This window comes from Triticum urartu, chromosome 2A (genome assembly GCF_056163025.1).
Source record: "Triticum urartu cultivar PI428250 chromosome 2A, HENAU_Tu73, whole genome shotgun sequence".
Classification (NCBI taxonomy): Eukaryota; Viridiplantae; Streptophyta; class Magnoliopsida; order Poales; family Poaceae; genus Triticum; species Triticum urartu.
Window position 1 is genome coordinate 495274598 of NC_141874.1, and position 14946 is coordinate 495289543.

Below are 14946 nucleotides of genomic sequence, written 5' to 3' on the forward strand. Positions count from 1 at the left end.
CATCCAACAATACCGCCGAACCAAAGTATGACATGCTGGTAAGCAGTATGACTTGTATCGCCCACAACTCACTTGTGTTCTACTCATGCATATAACATCTATGCATAAACCTGGCTCGGATGCCTCTGTTGGGGAACGTAGTAATTTCAAAAAAATTCCTACGCACATGCAAGATCATGGTGATGCATACCAACGAGAGGGAAGAGTATTGTCCACGTACCCTTGTAGACCATAAGTGGAAGCGTTATGACAACGTGGTTGATGTAGTCGTACGTCTTCACGATCGACCGATCCTTAGTACCGAACGTACGGCACCTCCGCGTTCAGCACACGTTCAGCTCGGTGACGTCCCATGAACACACGATCCAGTAGAGCTCGAGGGAGAGTTTCATCAGCACAACGGCGTGGTGACGATGTTGATGAAGCTACCACCGTAGGGCTTCACCTAAGCACCGCTACTGTATGACCGAGGTGGATTATGGTGGAGGGGGCACCGCACACGGCTGGGAGAGATCAATGATCAACTTGTGTGTTCTAGGGTGCCCCCTGCCCCCGTATATAAAGGAGCAAGGGGGAGATCGGTCGGCCCTGTAGGGCGCGCCAGGAGGAGGAGTCCTCCTCCTAGTAGGAGTAGGACTCCCCTCTTTCCTACTCCTAGGAGGGGAAAGGAAGGGGGAGAAGGAGAAGGAAAGGGGACGCCCCCACCCCCTTCCTAGTCCAATTCGGACCAGAGGGGGAGGGGTGTGCGGCCTGCCCTGGCCAGCCCCTCTCTCTCTCCACTAGGGCCCAACCAGGCCCATTAATCCCCGGGGGGTTCCGGTAACCCCTCCGGCACTCCGGTAAAATCCTGATTTCACCCGGAACTCTTCCGATGTCCAAATGTAGGCTTCCAATATATCAATCTTTATGTCTCAACCATTTCGAGACTCCTCGTCATGTCCGTGATCATATCCAGGACTCCGAACTACCTTCGGTACATCAAAACATATAAACTCATAATACCGATGGTCACAGAACTTTAAGCATGCGGACCCTACGGGTTCGAGAACTATGTAGACATGACCGAGACATGTCTCCGGTCAATAACCAATAGCGGAACCTGGATGCTCATATTGGTTCCTACATATTCTACGAAGATCTTTTTCGGTCAAACCGCATAACAACATACATTGTTCCCTTTGTCATCGGTATGTTACTTGCCCGAGATTCAATCGTCGGTATCTCAATACCTAGCTCAATCTCGTTACCGGCAAGTCTCTTTACTCGTTCTGTAATGCATCATCCTTCCTCCATCACCAATTTCATGATGCTCACCGCCGCGCGTGAGTAATTCCATCGTAGGCTTGCTGGACGGGGATGGGTTGGATGAGATTTATCATGTAATCGAGTTAGTTTTGTTAGGGTTTGATCCCTTGTATCCACTATGTTCTAAGATTGATGTTGCTATGACTTTGCTATGCTTAATGCTTGTCACTAGGGCCCGAGTGCCATGATTTCAGATCTAAACCTATTATGTTTTCATCAATATATGAGAGTTCTTGATCCTATCTTGCAAGTATATAGTCACCTACTATGTGTTATGATCCGGCAACCCCGAAGTGACAATAATCGGGACCACTCCCGGTGATGACCGTAGTTTGAGGAGTTCATGTATTCACTATGTGTTAATGCTTTGGTCCGGTACTCTATTAAAAGGAGGCCTTAATATCCCTTAGTTTCCAATAGGAACCCGCTGCCACGGGAGGGTAGGACAAAAGGTGTCATGCAAGTTCTTTTTCATAAGCATGTATGACTATATTCGGAATACATGCCTACATTACATTGATGAATTGGAGCTAGTTCTGTGTCACCCTAGGTTATGACTGTTACACGATGAACCGCATCCGGCATAATTCTCCATCACCGATCCATTGCCTACGAGCTTTCCATATATTGTTCTTCGCTTATTTACTTTTCCGTTGCTATTGCTACAATCATTATAAAACACCAAAAATATTACTTTTGCTACCGTTACCTTTTACCACTGTTACCACTACTATCATATTACTTTGCTACTAAACACTTTGCTGCAGATATTAAGTTTCCAGGTGTGTTTGAATTGACAACTCAGCTGCTATTACTTGAGAATATTCTTTGGCTCCCCTTGTGTCGAATTAATAAATTTGGGTTGAATACTCTACCCTCGAAAACTGTTGTGATCCCCTCTACTTGTGGGTTATCAAGACTATTTTCTGGCGCCGTTGCCGGGGAGCATAGCTCTATTCTTTGAGTCACTTGGGATTTATATCTGCTTATCATTATGAAGAACTTGAAAGATCTAAGAACCAAGATTTATCCCTCAACTACGAGGGGAGGTAAGGAACTGCCATCTAGCTCTGCACTTGATTCACCTTCTGTTTTGAGTAAGTTTGCGACACCTAAACCTGCTTCTGCTATTAATTCTGATATGTCACATGTTATTGATGATGAAACTACTTCTATGCTTGATACTACTGTGCCACTTGGTGAATTTCTTGATGAACAACTTGCTAGGGCTAGAGAGAATGAAATTATTGAAACTGATAATATTGATGAAAGTGATGATGAAGATTCCCCCCTAGATATGAATTACCTGTTGTGCATGAGGGCTATGTTATGGATGAAGAAACTGCTAGAGATTTTCTTGCTTGCAATGATAGGAGTGATCTTAATAAACTATTAGCTAAGCTGAAACAAAAAACTCTGAATGCTAGAATGAAATATGATCCTGCTTATGCTACTTCACCTATCTTTGTTACTGATAAGGATTATGAATTCTCTGTCGACCCTGATATAATTACTTTGGTTGAATCTGATCCTTTCTATGGCTATGAGTCTAAAACTGTTGTGGCACATCTTAATAAATTAAATGATATAGCCACCTTGTTCACTAATGATGAGAAAACTCGCTATTATTATATCCTTAAATTATTTCCGTTCTCATTAAAGGGTGATGCTAAGATATGGTTTAATTCTCTTGATCCTGGTTGTGTGTGTAGTCCCCGGGATATGATTTATTACTTCTCTGCTAAATATTTCCCTGCTCGTAAGAAACAAGCTGCTTTAAGGGAAATATATAATTTTGTGCAAATTGAAGAAGAGAGTCTCCCACAAGCTTGGAGGAGGCTTCTCCAATTACTTAATGCTTTTCCTGATCATCCTCTGAAGAGAATGAAATACTTGATATCTTTTATAATGGACTAACCGATGCTTCCAGAGACCACTTGGATAGTTGTGCTGGTTGTATTTTCAAGGAAAGAACACCAGATGAAGCTGAAATTCTATTGAATAATATGTTGACCAATGAAAGTAATTGGACACTTCCTGAGCCAACTCCTGAGCCAACTCCGAAGAAAAGGGGTATTCTATTTCTCAATCCTGAAGATATGCAAGAGGCAAAGAAATATATGAAAGAAAAAGGCATTAAAGCTGAAGATGTTAAGAATTTACCCCCTATTGAAGAAATACATGGTATTAATTTGCCACCTGTTGAAGAAGTACATGGTCTTGATAACCCGACACAGTTAGTAAAGGTAAATTCTCTCTATAGATATGATAAAGCTGAAATCCCATTTACTAAGTTTGCTAGCCCATGCTTGGATGAGTTTGATGACTTTATGGTTAAATAAGAAAACTTCAATGCTTATGTTGGTAGACAATTGAAACACAATGCTGATATGCTTGAACACTTGGGTGATTATATGGCTAATGTTAAAGGTGAACTTAAACTTATTAGTAAACATGCTTCTATGGTTACCACTCAAGTAGAACAAGTACTTAAAGCTCAGAATGATTTGCTCAATGAATTAAATAGTAAGAAAAATGATAATGTTGTTAGACTTATGACTAGAGGTGGTAAAATGACTCAGGAACCTTTGTATCCTGAAGGCCATCCTAAGACAATTGAGCAAGATTCTCAGAGAAATAATATTGATGCACCTAGTCCTTCTAAAAGGAAGAAAAAGAAAAATGATAGGACTTTGCATGCTTCTAGTGAACCTGTTATTGACACACCTGAGAATCCCAATGATATTTCTATTTCTGATGCTGAAACACAATCTGGTAATGAGCATGAACCTAGTGATAATGTTAATGATGATGTTCATATTGATGATCAACCTAGTAATGACAATGATGTAGAGATTGAACCTGCTGTTGATCTTGACAACCCACAATCAAAGAATCAACGTTATGATAAGAGAGACTTTGTTGCTAGGAAGAACGGTAAAGAAAGAGAACCATGAGTTCAGAAGCCCATGCCTTTTCCTCCTAAACCATCCAAGAAAAAGGATGATGAGGATTTTGTGCGCTTTGCTGAAATGATTAGACCTATCTTTTTGCATATGTGTTTGACTGATATGCTCAAAATGAACCCTTATGCTAAGTATATGAAGGAAATTTTTACAAATAAGAGAAAGATATCGGAAGCTGAAATTTCCACCATGCTTGCTAATTATACTTTTAAGGGTGGAATACCAAAGAAACTTGGAGATCCAGGGGTACCCACTATACCATGCTCCATTAAAAGAAACTATGTTAAAGCTGCTTTATGTGATCTTGGAGCCGGTGTTAGTGTTATGACTCTCTCTTTATATCGTAGACTTGATTTGAATAAGTAGACACCTGCTGAAATATCTTTGCAAATGGCTGATAAATCAACTCCTATACCGGTCGGTATTTGTGAGGATGTGCCTGTTGTGGTTGCAAAAGTTACTATCTTAACGGACTTTGTTATTATTGATATTCCCGAGGACAATAGTATGTCTATTATTCTTGGAAGACCCTTTTTGAATGCTGCAGGGGCTGTTATTGATTGCACCAAAAGCAATGTCACTTTTCATGTTAATGGCAATGAGCATACGATACACTTTTCGAGGAAACAACCTCAAGTTCATAGTATAAACTCTATTGGAAAAATTCCATCGATTATTTTTGGAGGTTTCGAATTTCATCTTCCTACTGTCAAGAAAAAATATGATATTCTTATTGTTGGGGACATGCATATCCCCGTTGATGTAACCTAGTGTTATTCGAAAATTCTCCGGTTCCATGTTATTCGGAATGAGTTTGTTAACAAGACCTGATCAACCTTGTTAGTGGATTCCTTTTGATAAGCATGAGATGGATGAATTTAGAAAACACAACTCTCTGTACCCGCTTTTTACTTTCTGTTATTTATATTAAATAAAGCAAAAATAGTAATTTTTGTCTGTTATCTGAATTATCCATGCAATAAAAAATTCCCCAAAAATAAAAGTTCTCCAAATGCCCTGAAAATTAAATATGATTTTTTCTAGAATATTTGAGGATATCTGGCACTGAGAACACAACAAGGGGAGCAAGCACCTGGCCACGAGGGTCCAGGGCACGCCCTACCCCCCTGGGCGCGCCCCCTACCTCGTGGGCCCGCGGTTGCTCCCCTCCACTTATTCCAGCTACCACACACTCTTTCTTCCTCCCAAAAACATCACTAGCCAGCTCAAACCCGTGTCCAAGCTCATTTTGCTGCCATTTTCGATCTCCTTGCTCAAAGCTCCATTCAAAAAACTGCTTTGGGGGATTGTTCCTTGGTATGTGGCTCCTCCAATGGTCCAATTAGTTTTTGTTCTAGTGCTTTATTCATTGCATATTTTTGCTGCTTAGGTGACCCTGTTCTTGAGCTTGCATGTCAAATTTATATGGTCAAAAGTAGTTTTAATGCATGATATATCCTCTAGGCACTTGTTAGTTGTTATCAATTTTTTTGAGTTTGGTTCACTTTTATTTTGAAGTTACTAAAAATTTCAGAAATTTTCAGAAAAAGATGAAGAGATTTTTGAGGGGCTCATCGAGCCGAAGCTCGACGGATAAGCAAAGTGAGTAGGATAAGAGGCCCAAATATAATCTCCCTCGCAGCGTGGAAGTTCGGCCGTGTGAATGACCTTGTGATAATTTCTTGAGAGCAGCCGGGATTTATGATGATTTCTATGAATTGGCTGAGAATGCAGACCTCACTGCCTTCCTCCACGACCAACGCGAACAGTATCTCTTACTCACCAATATCTTTGTGCAAAACTTTCATTTCCATGCTAGGAGCTCACCACCTTCGGTGGAATTTTATTTCTATGATGAGCATAAAGAGATGTCACTTCGTGACTTTTGTCAGATTTGTTTGATCCCTTTTGAGGTCCGTATAAAGGAACCACATCGTGACGATGTGGATGGGTTTATTGATACCATTGTTGTAGGGGAAACGAGGAAGGTTTCCGACGCACGAATTACTAGCATACACTTTCCTGTTCTATGTTACTTTGTTATATTTGCTAGTAGATGCTTAATTTGGCGCGGAAACTGTGGAAACCTGAGTGCCCTTGATATTGTTATTTTGTGCCATGCCTTGTTCCGTGATGACACATTTAGTATGTGCGCTATTATTGCAAAGTGGTTAAATCTTAACCATACTAAGGGCCCCGTCCTTGGAGGCATCTTCGCCTCGCGCCTCGCTGCACACTTTAACATACCTATTAGGCATTATGAGAAGGAAGAGAAGTTGCTGCCTCCTGTTTATCTAGATTATAAGAGTATGTAGCACATGATTTTATTGTTAAGAATAGTGAAAAGGAGCTTAAGTACAAATTAATAATTGGTAAAAATCATCCTGAAACTATTACCTTGCCTGCTCCTTCCTTGTTTGATTTACCTACACGCAAGTACCTTGTTCCGTTGGAGGCCATTCACGCCTATCGGAACCCTACATCAGCTACAGAGCCAAAGCCGGAACCACAATTTGATCCTCCACGACAGTCTAATTACAAGTGGGATCCGAAGGTGATTGCCAACCAGTGGCAATCTAAGGCTTATTCACAGTACGACCCCAACTATTACTTTGGATATCCGCCAGGCAGCCATGGCCATAGACCAACTTAGGCCAACAGCCTAAGCTTGGGGGAGTACGTATTTCTCACCGACATTACATTCATGTTCACACACTCATGCTAGTTGTCGGTGCTCATACTTTTCCATTGTATCATCCATGCTAGTTTATTTTACTTTTTATGCTTCTTTCTTGTGTGTTTAATAAACCTTCAGAAAAACAAAAAATTAGTTGTAACTTTTAATTAGCTTACTTTCCATGCTTGTAGTAGTAATTAAAAAGAAAACCCAAAAATATTTTGAGTTCTTCTTTTGCTTGTTGGGAGCTTTCCCGTGTAAATAGTTTTATTTCTTTTCTTGTTCTTTGGGGGTCGAGAGGAGAAGACCATGATTAAAATGATTGAGTGGCTCTCATCTGCATTATTGTTGATCTAACAAAGAGCCCATATTACCTTGTCTTCTCTCTTGAATTGAATGCTTGCAGATTCCAGCTTAGTCCAATGCACGTGCACTATTATTATTATCCACACTATTCGTTCGTGCAAGTGAAAGGCAATAATGATGATTATATGATGAACTTATTGAGATGAGAAAAGCTGGTATGAACTCGACCTCTCTTGTTTTTGTAAATATGATTAGTTCATCGTTACTGATTCGGCCTATTATGAATAAACATGTTTGCAATGACAATTAGATATTATAGTTGCTTATGCCATGCTTAATTAGCTAGGAGCATATAATGGTTTACCTTGCGTGCCAACATGCTATTAAAATGGTTGTGATGTGGTATGATAGGGTGGTATCCTCTTTTGAACGATTCGAGTGGCTTGACTTGGCACATGTTCACACATGTAGTTGAAACAAAATCAACATAGCCTCTACGATATTTATGTTCATGGTGCATTATATCCTACTCATGCTTGCATTCGGTGTTGATTAATTTTAATGAATGTTCATGACTGTTGTCACTCTCTAGCTGGTCGCTTCCTAGTCTTTTTCTAGCCTTCACTTGTACTAAGCGGGAATATTGCTTGTGCATCCAATTCCATAAACCTCAAAGTTATTCCATATGAGTCCACCATACCTACCTATATACGGTATCTACCCGCCGTTCCAAGTAAATTTGTATGTGCCAAACTCTAAACCTTCAAATAAACATTCTGTTTTGTATGCTCGAATATCTCATGTATCAACTAGGGCTCTCCGTATCTTCCATGTTAGGCGGGTTATTCTCAAGAGGAGTGGACTCCGCTCCTCGCTCACGAGAAAATGGCTGGTCATCGGGATGCCCAGTCCCATGCTTTATGCAAATCAAATCAAAATAACTGCAAACAAAACTCCCCTGAGACTGTTGTTAGTTGGAGGCACTCGTTGTTTCGAGCAAGCCATGGATTGATGCTTGTTGGTGGAGGGGAGTATAAACTTTACCATTCTGTTTGGGAACCGCCTATAATGTGTGTAGCATGGAAGATATCGCCATCTCTCGGTTGTTATGTTGACAATGAAAGTATATCGCTCAAAATATTATTCATATCTATTTCAAAACCGAGCTCTGACACCTCTACAAATCCCTGCTTCCCTCTGCGAAGGGCCTATCTATTTACTTTTATGTTGAGTTGTCATCCTGTAACGACCCGAATCTGATAAGATTCGATGTCTCTGTGCTCATTGTGCTAGTCCCTGGATCGACTCGCTAGCACACACAGTACATATAAATACCAAATAACAAGTGCATCATTTACTACAACGTATGATCCAGAATTCATAAAGTATTACAAACTGAGTAGCACATAACTAACTTTATTCAATAATATCAAGTGAAAGGTAGCATAATAAACGACGAGTCCATCAATGCCCACTAGAGAACATGTCGAGTGAAGGCTCGCAACCCTAGTGTATCTCACTGATCATCTGAAAATCCTGCAACATGATAAGTTGCAGCCACAAAGGGTCAATACATTGAATGTATTGGCAAATCACACAAAATGATATAGCAAACATACATTCACAAAGCAATGTATGACAAACAAAACACACAAGTTAGTTTGGAGAAGAATGTCTTCACCTACCTCCACTACCTGAACTCACAACCGTCCCTAGTTTACTCGCCCAAGATAACCCAAAGATTCTAAATAAACATGACAAGAACTTCAGAAGTATGTCTCAAGTGCGCTCTGTCAGTGGCGCATTCTCTAGGAACAATAGAGCGCTCTGCCAAGGACGCATTCACCTGATTTATGTTCCGAAAACTATACCTCGCCTCAAGTGCGCTCTGTGAATGGCGCATTCTCTAGGGACAATAGAGCGCTCTGCCAGTGACGCATTCACCTGGTTAATAATCCTGAGCCTACGGCTATAAACACTCACCACTTTCATGGATCACTCGACACATGCCCACGTCTACCATAGCAAGTTGATCACACCATCAAAAAAAAATACAATCAATATCAAAATATGACCACAGAGAACATACATATCAAACCAAGCACATGTCATAGCATAAAAACCACACATGCATAGCAGAATATAGGATGAGCAAAATCAAAAGGTGCAACTTGCCTTGAACGCTTTTGAAGTACTCTAACGCTCAATTCTGATCCGCTTCACACTCCGGACAATCTATATGATTAACGAAGGCACCGATAAATAAACCGTACTCCCATAACACCACAATAAAGTAAACAGCAACAAATTCAAATAAAAACTTAAATAACAAAACTTATCAGTAGGTATATATCATCTACATGCTAGCAGGATCACAATGCAAAAAGAATCAACTGAATTGGATCAATGGTTTAAAAGATATGGTCTCCGGAAGTTTGAATTCAAATTTAAACAACTTCATATTTGAATAGTTCAACAATGTGAAACTTTGGTTCTGCGGTATTCTCCTGGTCTCTACAAGTACACAGGAAAAAGAATCGATGAATTTGGAGTTCCGGATGTCAAGATAAACCTAAATGAAAATTTGATATGGAATCTGCAAAGAAAAATTATGCCATAATAACGTTCTGGGAAGAACTGCCGCGGCTGCCGTGGACGTGCCACGTGTCGCATGATGACTGGATGGAGGTTGTTTGCTGCTGTGGCTAACCGACGAACATCCACTAAATAGTGCATACCGGTTTATAGAAGAAAAAACAGCACTGATCTAATCCAGACCGTTGGAGGGAGATCAGACGGATGGGATGACTCACCGGAGAGGAACAGAGTATGCCCGCCGCGTCGCTGGAGAGGCCTCCCGAGCTCGGGGAGAACAGGACGAGGCGAGGAGGGACACGTCGAACTCCAAAACGTCCTCCGGGACGACCGGGCCTTCTGCTAACGTAGGTGAGGTTCGACTGGAGCGGTGATGGCGGTGTTCGTCGAGGCGGAGGTCGAAGCACTCAGGTGGGTGCTTCCCTACGAGAACTAATAGGTGAGGGAGAGAGACGAGACCATGGGTAAGAGAATAGGGGCAGAAGGAGAAGCTAGGAACCTTCTGTGGCGATGAAATCGAGTGGCGGAGGTGCTCCTGCGGTGGCGGACTCCGGCGAGATCCGAGCGAGGTGAAACGGGCACGGGAGAGAGGGATTTTGCCAAAAATCGGCATAGGAGAGTAAGGGGACTATTTATACAGAGTCAAGACTGGGCGAGGGACGGTAGATCAATCGGAAACGATGGGGATTTGGATCGGGAGGAGTCTCCAGGAAGAACACGGGCAGAGGAGAGAGATGACAAGCGGTCCATCCCTGTCAGCGGGAGAGAGAGAAGAAAAGAAAAACAAAATGTGAACTGCGGGGTGAGGTGCGGCTGTGTGGGAAATGGGCTGGCCTGCCTGCTGGGCTGCGCGCGCGGGCGAGGAAAAGGAGCTGGGCTGCAGCTGTGCTGCACGACGGCACTGTGCACGCGTGTGCGGTTTCTCTTTTTTTAAACCTCTGCTACAGAAGTAATAATATAGCTAAACAAATCTAAAACAAAACAAAATAAAATTACCAGAACACATAGTAAGACATTAATGCTACTTTACAAAATAGTGAACATTTTTAAAACACAAATACACTAGAAAGAATATTTTGCAATACACACATATAAAGAGTATGATGACAACTATAAAATAATTTTGAGTTACTACAACGCCAAAGATAATTTAGGTGGACACCAGAATATACTCTTAGCATTTTCTAACGGGGAGAAGTCATATTATGTCCACTCCAAATATATTGCCTTGAGTTAAAAAACACTTTGAATATTTAGAAAATTTAAATAAGCATAGAAATCATGATGAAAAGAATGATCCTATTAACATTCCAAATTTTAAAAATTTGGGATGTTACAAATCTACCACCCTTAAAATGAATCTCGTCCTCGAGATTCGAAGAGGCTAGAAAGAAAAGACGAGGGTTGGGGGTCTCCTTGAATATCCATTGTTCGTCCGAGAGTGTGGAGTACTACCACCCTTAGAATATGAGTCATCGGTCTTCAAAACTCTTACTCCTTCGAGGAAATCCTCCACACATATGTCTTACACTCCTTTGAAATTCTGAATCCCTTATCAAAAGAGCAGTCTTCCATAAACTAAAACTTCGTGGCTCATAGGTCTTGCGCCAATACTAAACAAATATCAATACTCTCATGGTGGTCATCAAGAATGGTTCCTGCAGAAAAGAGTATTGGTTTATTCTCACCATATAACCTACTATTGGCAACGGGTGCCTTCTACAGGGATCAACGTCACACCATTCTAAGGTTGAAGGCTTAATAACGAGGTCTCTCTGCTATAGGTATGTCACTCTAGATTTACCATTCCACATAGCAAAAGCGAATAATAAGAGTAAGTCGGCATGGTGATCAATCCATTCCGCACCCAAATCATTACCTTGTATATGGTTTAGAAAATCTCGCATTCTAACACACGGGCATCCTCACAAGTATTGCAGAAACTTCTCTTGTTCACGAACCAGGTTCGGATAAGTCAATTTGTTCTGCATGCCAAACAAATCAGCTATCATTCCTGTCAACTCTCAAGTTAGCGTCAACTAATATAAAACATCTACTAAAGAATTATAGCTTCCTCTAGGGTTCTTCCTTCAGCAAGATTGTGCTTGCTTCTTGTCAGATCTTGGTGCATGTGGTAAAGCTTGAAGTCATCACTTGGTTGCAGCATATATTAGGATATATATATATAGAGAGAGAGAGAGAGAGAGAATAAAGACCTAAAGGAAAAATACTACCCATATGCATCATGCTAGCAACAAAACTCCCAAATCAAACAATTCACACAAGTCACCAAAACTATCCTAAAGTAATCACATCAAAAGAGCACATATGATCAATCAAAGCACCCAATTGCATAATACAAAGAATCCACGAAATATGACAACACGAAAAGCAATGACCAACCAGACATATGACATACCACACAACACAAGCAAAACCTATAGGTAAGGTCATATCCACAAGAGATATGATCTCATCATACTACCGCAAATCGTTTATCACGCACAACTTAGTAATGGTGGTCTGTCAACTAAAACTCCTTAAATGACACTAATAATAATACCAGGGGTCATACATATTTGAAAAGTAAAGATATGAGTACAAGAGTATGATCTAACAAGTAGACAACAAGTTGTAAAACAAGTTTTTCACTCCTATGGCTTTTCTAATCCATTTTCTAGGGTCACGACCTGCAGTCAACACACTGCTCTGATACCATCTATAACGACCCAAATCTGATAAGATTCGATGTCTCTGTGCTCACTTTGCTAGTCCCTGGATCGACTCGCTAGCACACACAGTACATATGAATACCAAATAACAAGTGCATCATTTACTACAACGTATGATCCAGAATTCATAAAGTATTACAAACTGAGTAGCACATAGCCAACTTTATTCAATAATATCAACGAAAAGTTAGCATAATAAACGATGAGTCCATCAATGCCCACTAGAGAACATGTCGAGTGAAGGCTCGCGACCCTAGTGTATCTCACTGATCATCTGAAAATCCTGCAACATGATAAGTTGCAGCCACAAAGGGTCAATACATTGAATGTATTGGCAAATCACACAAAATGATATAGCAAACCTACATCCACAAAGCAATGTATGACAAACAAAACACACAAGTTAGTTTGGAGAAGAATGTCTTCACCTACCTCCACTACATGAACTCACAACCGTCTCTAGTTTACTCGCCCAAGATAACCCAAAGATTCTAAATAAACATGACAAGAACTTCAGAAGTATGTCTCAAGTGTGCTCTGTCAGTGGCGCATTCTCTAGGAACAATAGAGCGCTCTGCCAAGGACGCATTCACCTGATTTATGTTCCGAAAACTATACCTCGCCTCAAGTGCGCTCTGTCAATGGCGCATTCTCTAGGGACAATAGAGCGCTCTGCCAGTGACGCATTCACCTGGTTAATAATCCCAAGCCTACGGCTATAAACACTCACCACTTTCATGGATCACTCGACACATGCCCATGTCTACCATAGCAAGTTGATCACACCATAAAAAAATACAATCAATATCAGAATATGACCACAGAGAACATACATATCAAACCAAGCACATGTCATAGCATAAAAACCACACATGCATAGCAGAATATAGGATGAGCAAAATCAAAAGTGCAACTTGCCTTGAACTCTGTTGAAGTACTCTAACGCTCAATTCTGATCCGCTTCACACTCCGGACAATCTATACGATTAACAAAGGCACCGATAAATAAACCGTACTCCCATAACACCACAATAAAGTAAATAGAAACAAATTCAAATAAAAACTTAAATAACAGAACTTATCAGTAGGTATATATCATCTACATGCTGGCAGGATCACAATGCAAAAAGAATCAACTGAATTGGATCATGGTTTAAAAGATATGGCCTCCAGAAGTTTGAATTCAAATTTAAACAACTTCATATTTGAATAGTTCAACAATGTGAAATTTTGGTTCTGCGGTATTCTCTTGGTCTCTACGAGTACACAGGAAAAAGAATCGATGAATTTGGAGTTCCGGATGTCAAGATAAACCTAAATGAAAATTTGATATGGAATCTGCAAAGAAAAATTATGCCATAATAGCGTTCTGGGAAGAACTGCCGCGGCTGCCGTGGACGTGCCACGTGTCGCATGATGACTGGCTGGAGGTTGTTTGCTTCTATGGCTAACTGACGAACGTCCACTAAATAGTGCATACCGATTTATAGAAAAAAACAGCACTGATCTAATCCAGACCGTCGAAGGGAGATCGGACGGATGGGATGACTCACCAGAGAGGAACAGAGTATGCCGGCCGGAATTGAACGAGACGGCGGCGACGCGGCTCAGATTTGAAGCTGGCGTCGCTGGAGAGGCCTCCCGAGCTCGGGGAGAACAGTTCGAGGCGAGGAGGGACATGTCAAACTCCAAAACGTCCTTCGGGATGACCGGGCCTTCTGCTAACGTAGGTGAGGTTCGACTGGAGCGGCGACGGCGATGTTCGTCGGGGCGGAGGTCGAAGCACTCGGGTGGGTGCTTCCCTGCGAGAACTAATAGGTGAGGGAGAGAGACGAGACCATGGGTAAGAGAATAGGGGCAGAAGGAGAAGCTAGGAACCTTCTGTGGCGATGAAATCGAGTGGCGGAGGTGCTCCTGCGGTGGCGGACTCCGGTGAGATCCGGGCGAGGTGACACAGGCACGAGAGAGAGGGATTTTGCTAAAAATCGGCAGAGGAGAGTAAGGGGACTATTTATACGGAGTCAAGACTGGGCGAGGGACAGTAGATCGATCGGAAACGATGGGGATTTGGATCGGGAGGAGTCTCCAGGAAGAACACGGGCAGAGGAGAGAGATGAGAAGCGGGCCATCCCTGTCAATGGGAGAGAGAGAAGAAAAGAAAAACAAAACGTGAACTGCGGGGTGGGCTGCGGCTGTGCGGGAAATGGGCTGGCCTGCCTGCTGGGCTGCGCACGCGGGCGAGGAAAAGGAGCTGGGCTGCAGCTGTGCTGCACGACGGCACTGTGCACGCGTGTGCGGTTTCTCTTTTTTTAAACCTCTGCTACAGAAGTAATAATATGGCTAAACAAATCTAAAACAAAACAAA

General features: G+C 41.7%; 1 long non-coding RNA gene across 2 annotated transcripts; it reads right to left on the reverse strand.

Moving 5' to 3' along the window:
- Positions 1-8586: 8586 nt before the first annotated feature.
- LOC125538154 (uncharacterized) lies at positions 8587-14728 on the reverse strand. 2 transcript variants are annotated; one of them, XR_015616778.1, is made up of 5 exons: positions 14460-14728; positions 14135-14383; positions 13500-13559; positions 10349-12864; positions 8587-10272 (listed from the first exon to the last, which is right to left on the reverse strand). It is a non-coding gene; the product is annotated as an uncharacterized LOC125538154 (long non-coding RNA). The 2 variants fall into 2 exon arrangements; XR_015616777.1 differs by having other exon boundaries at positions 8587-12864.
- Between the last annotated feature and the right edge of the window lie 218 nt (positions 14729-14946).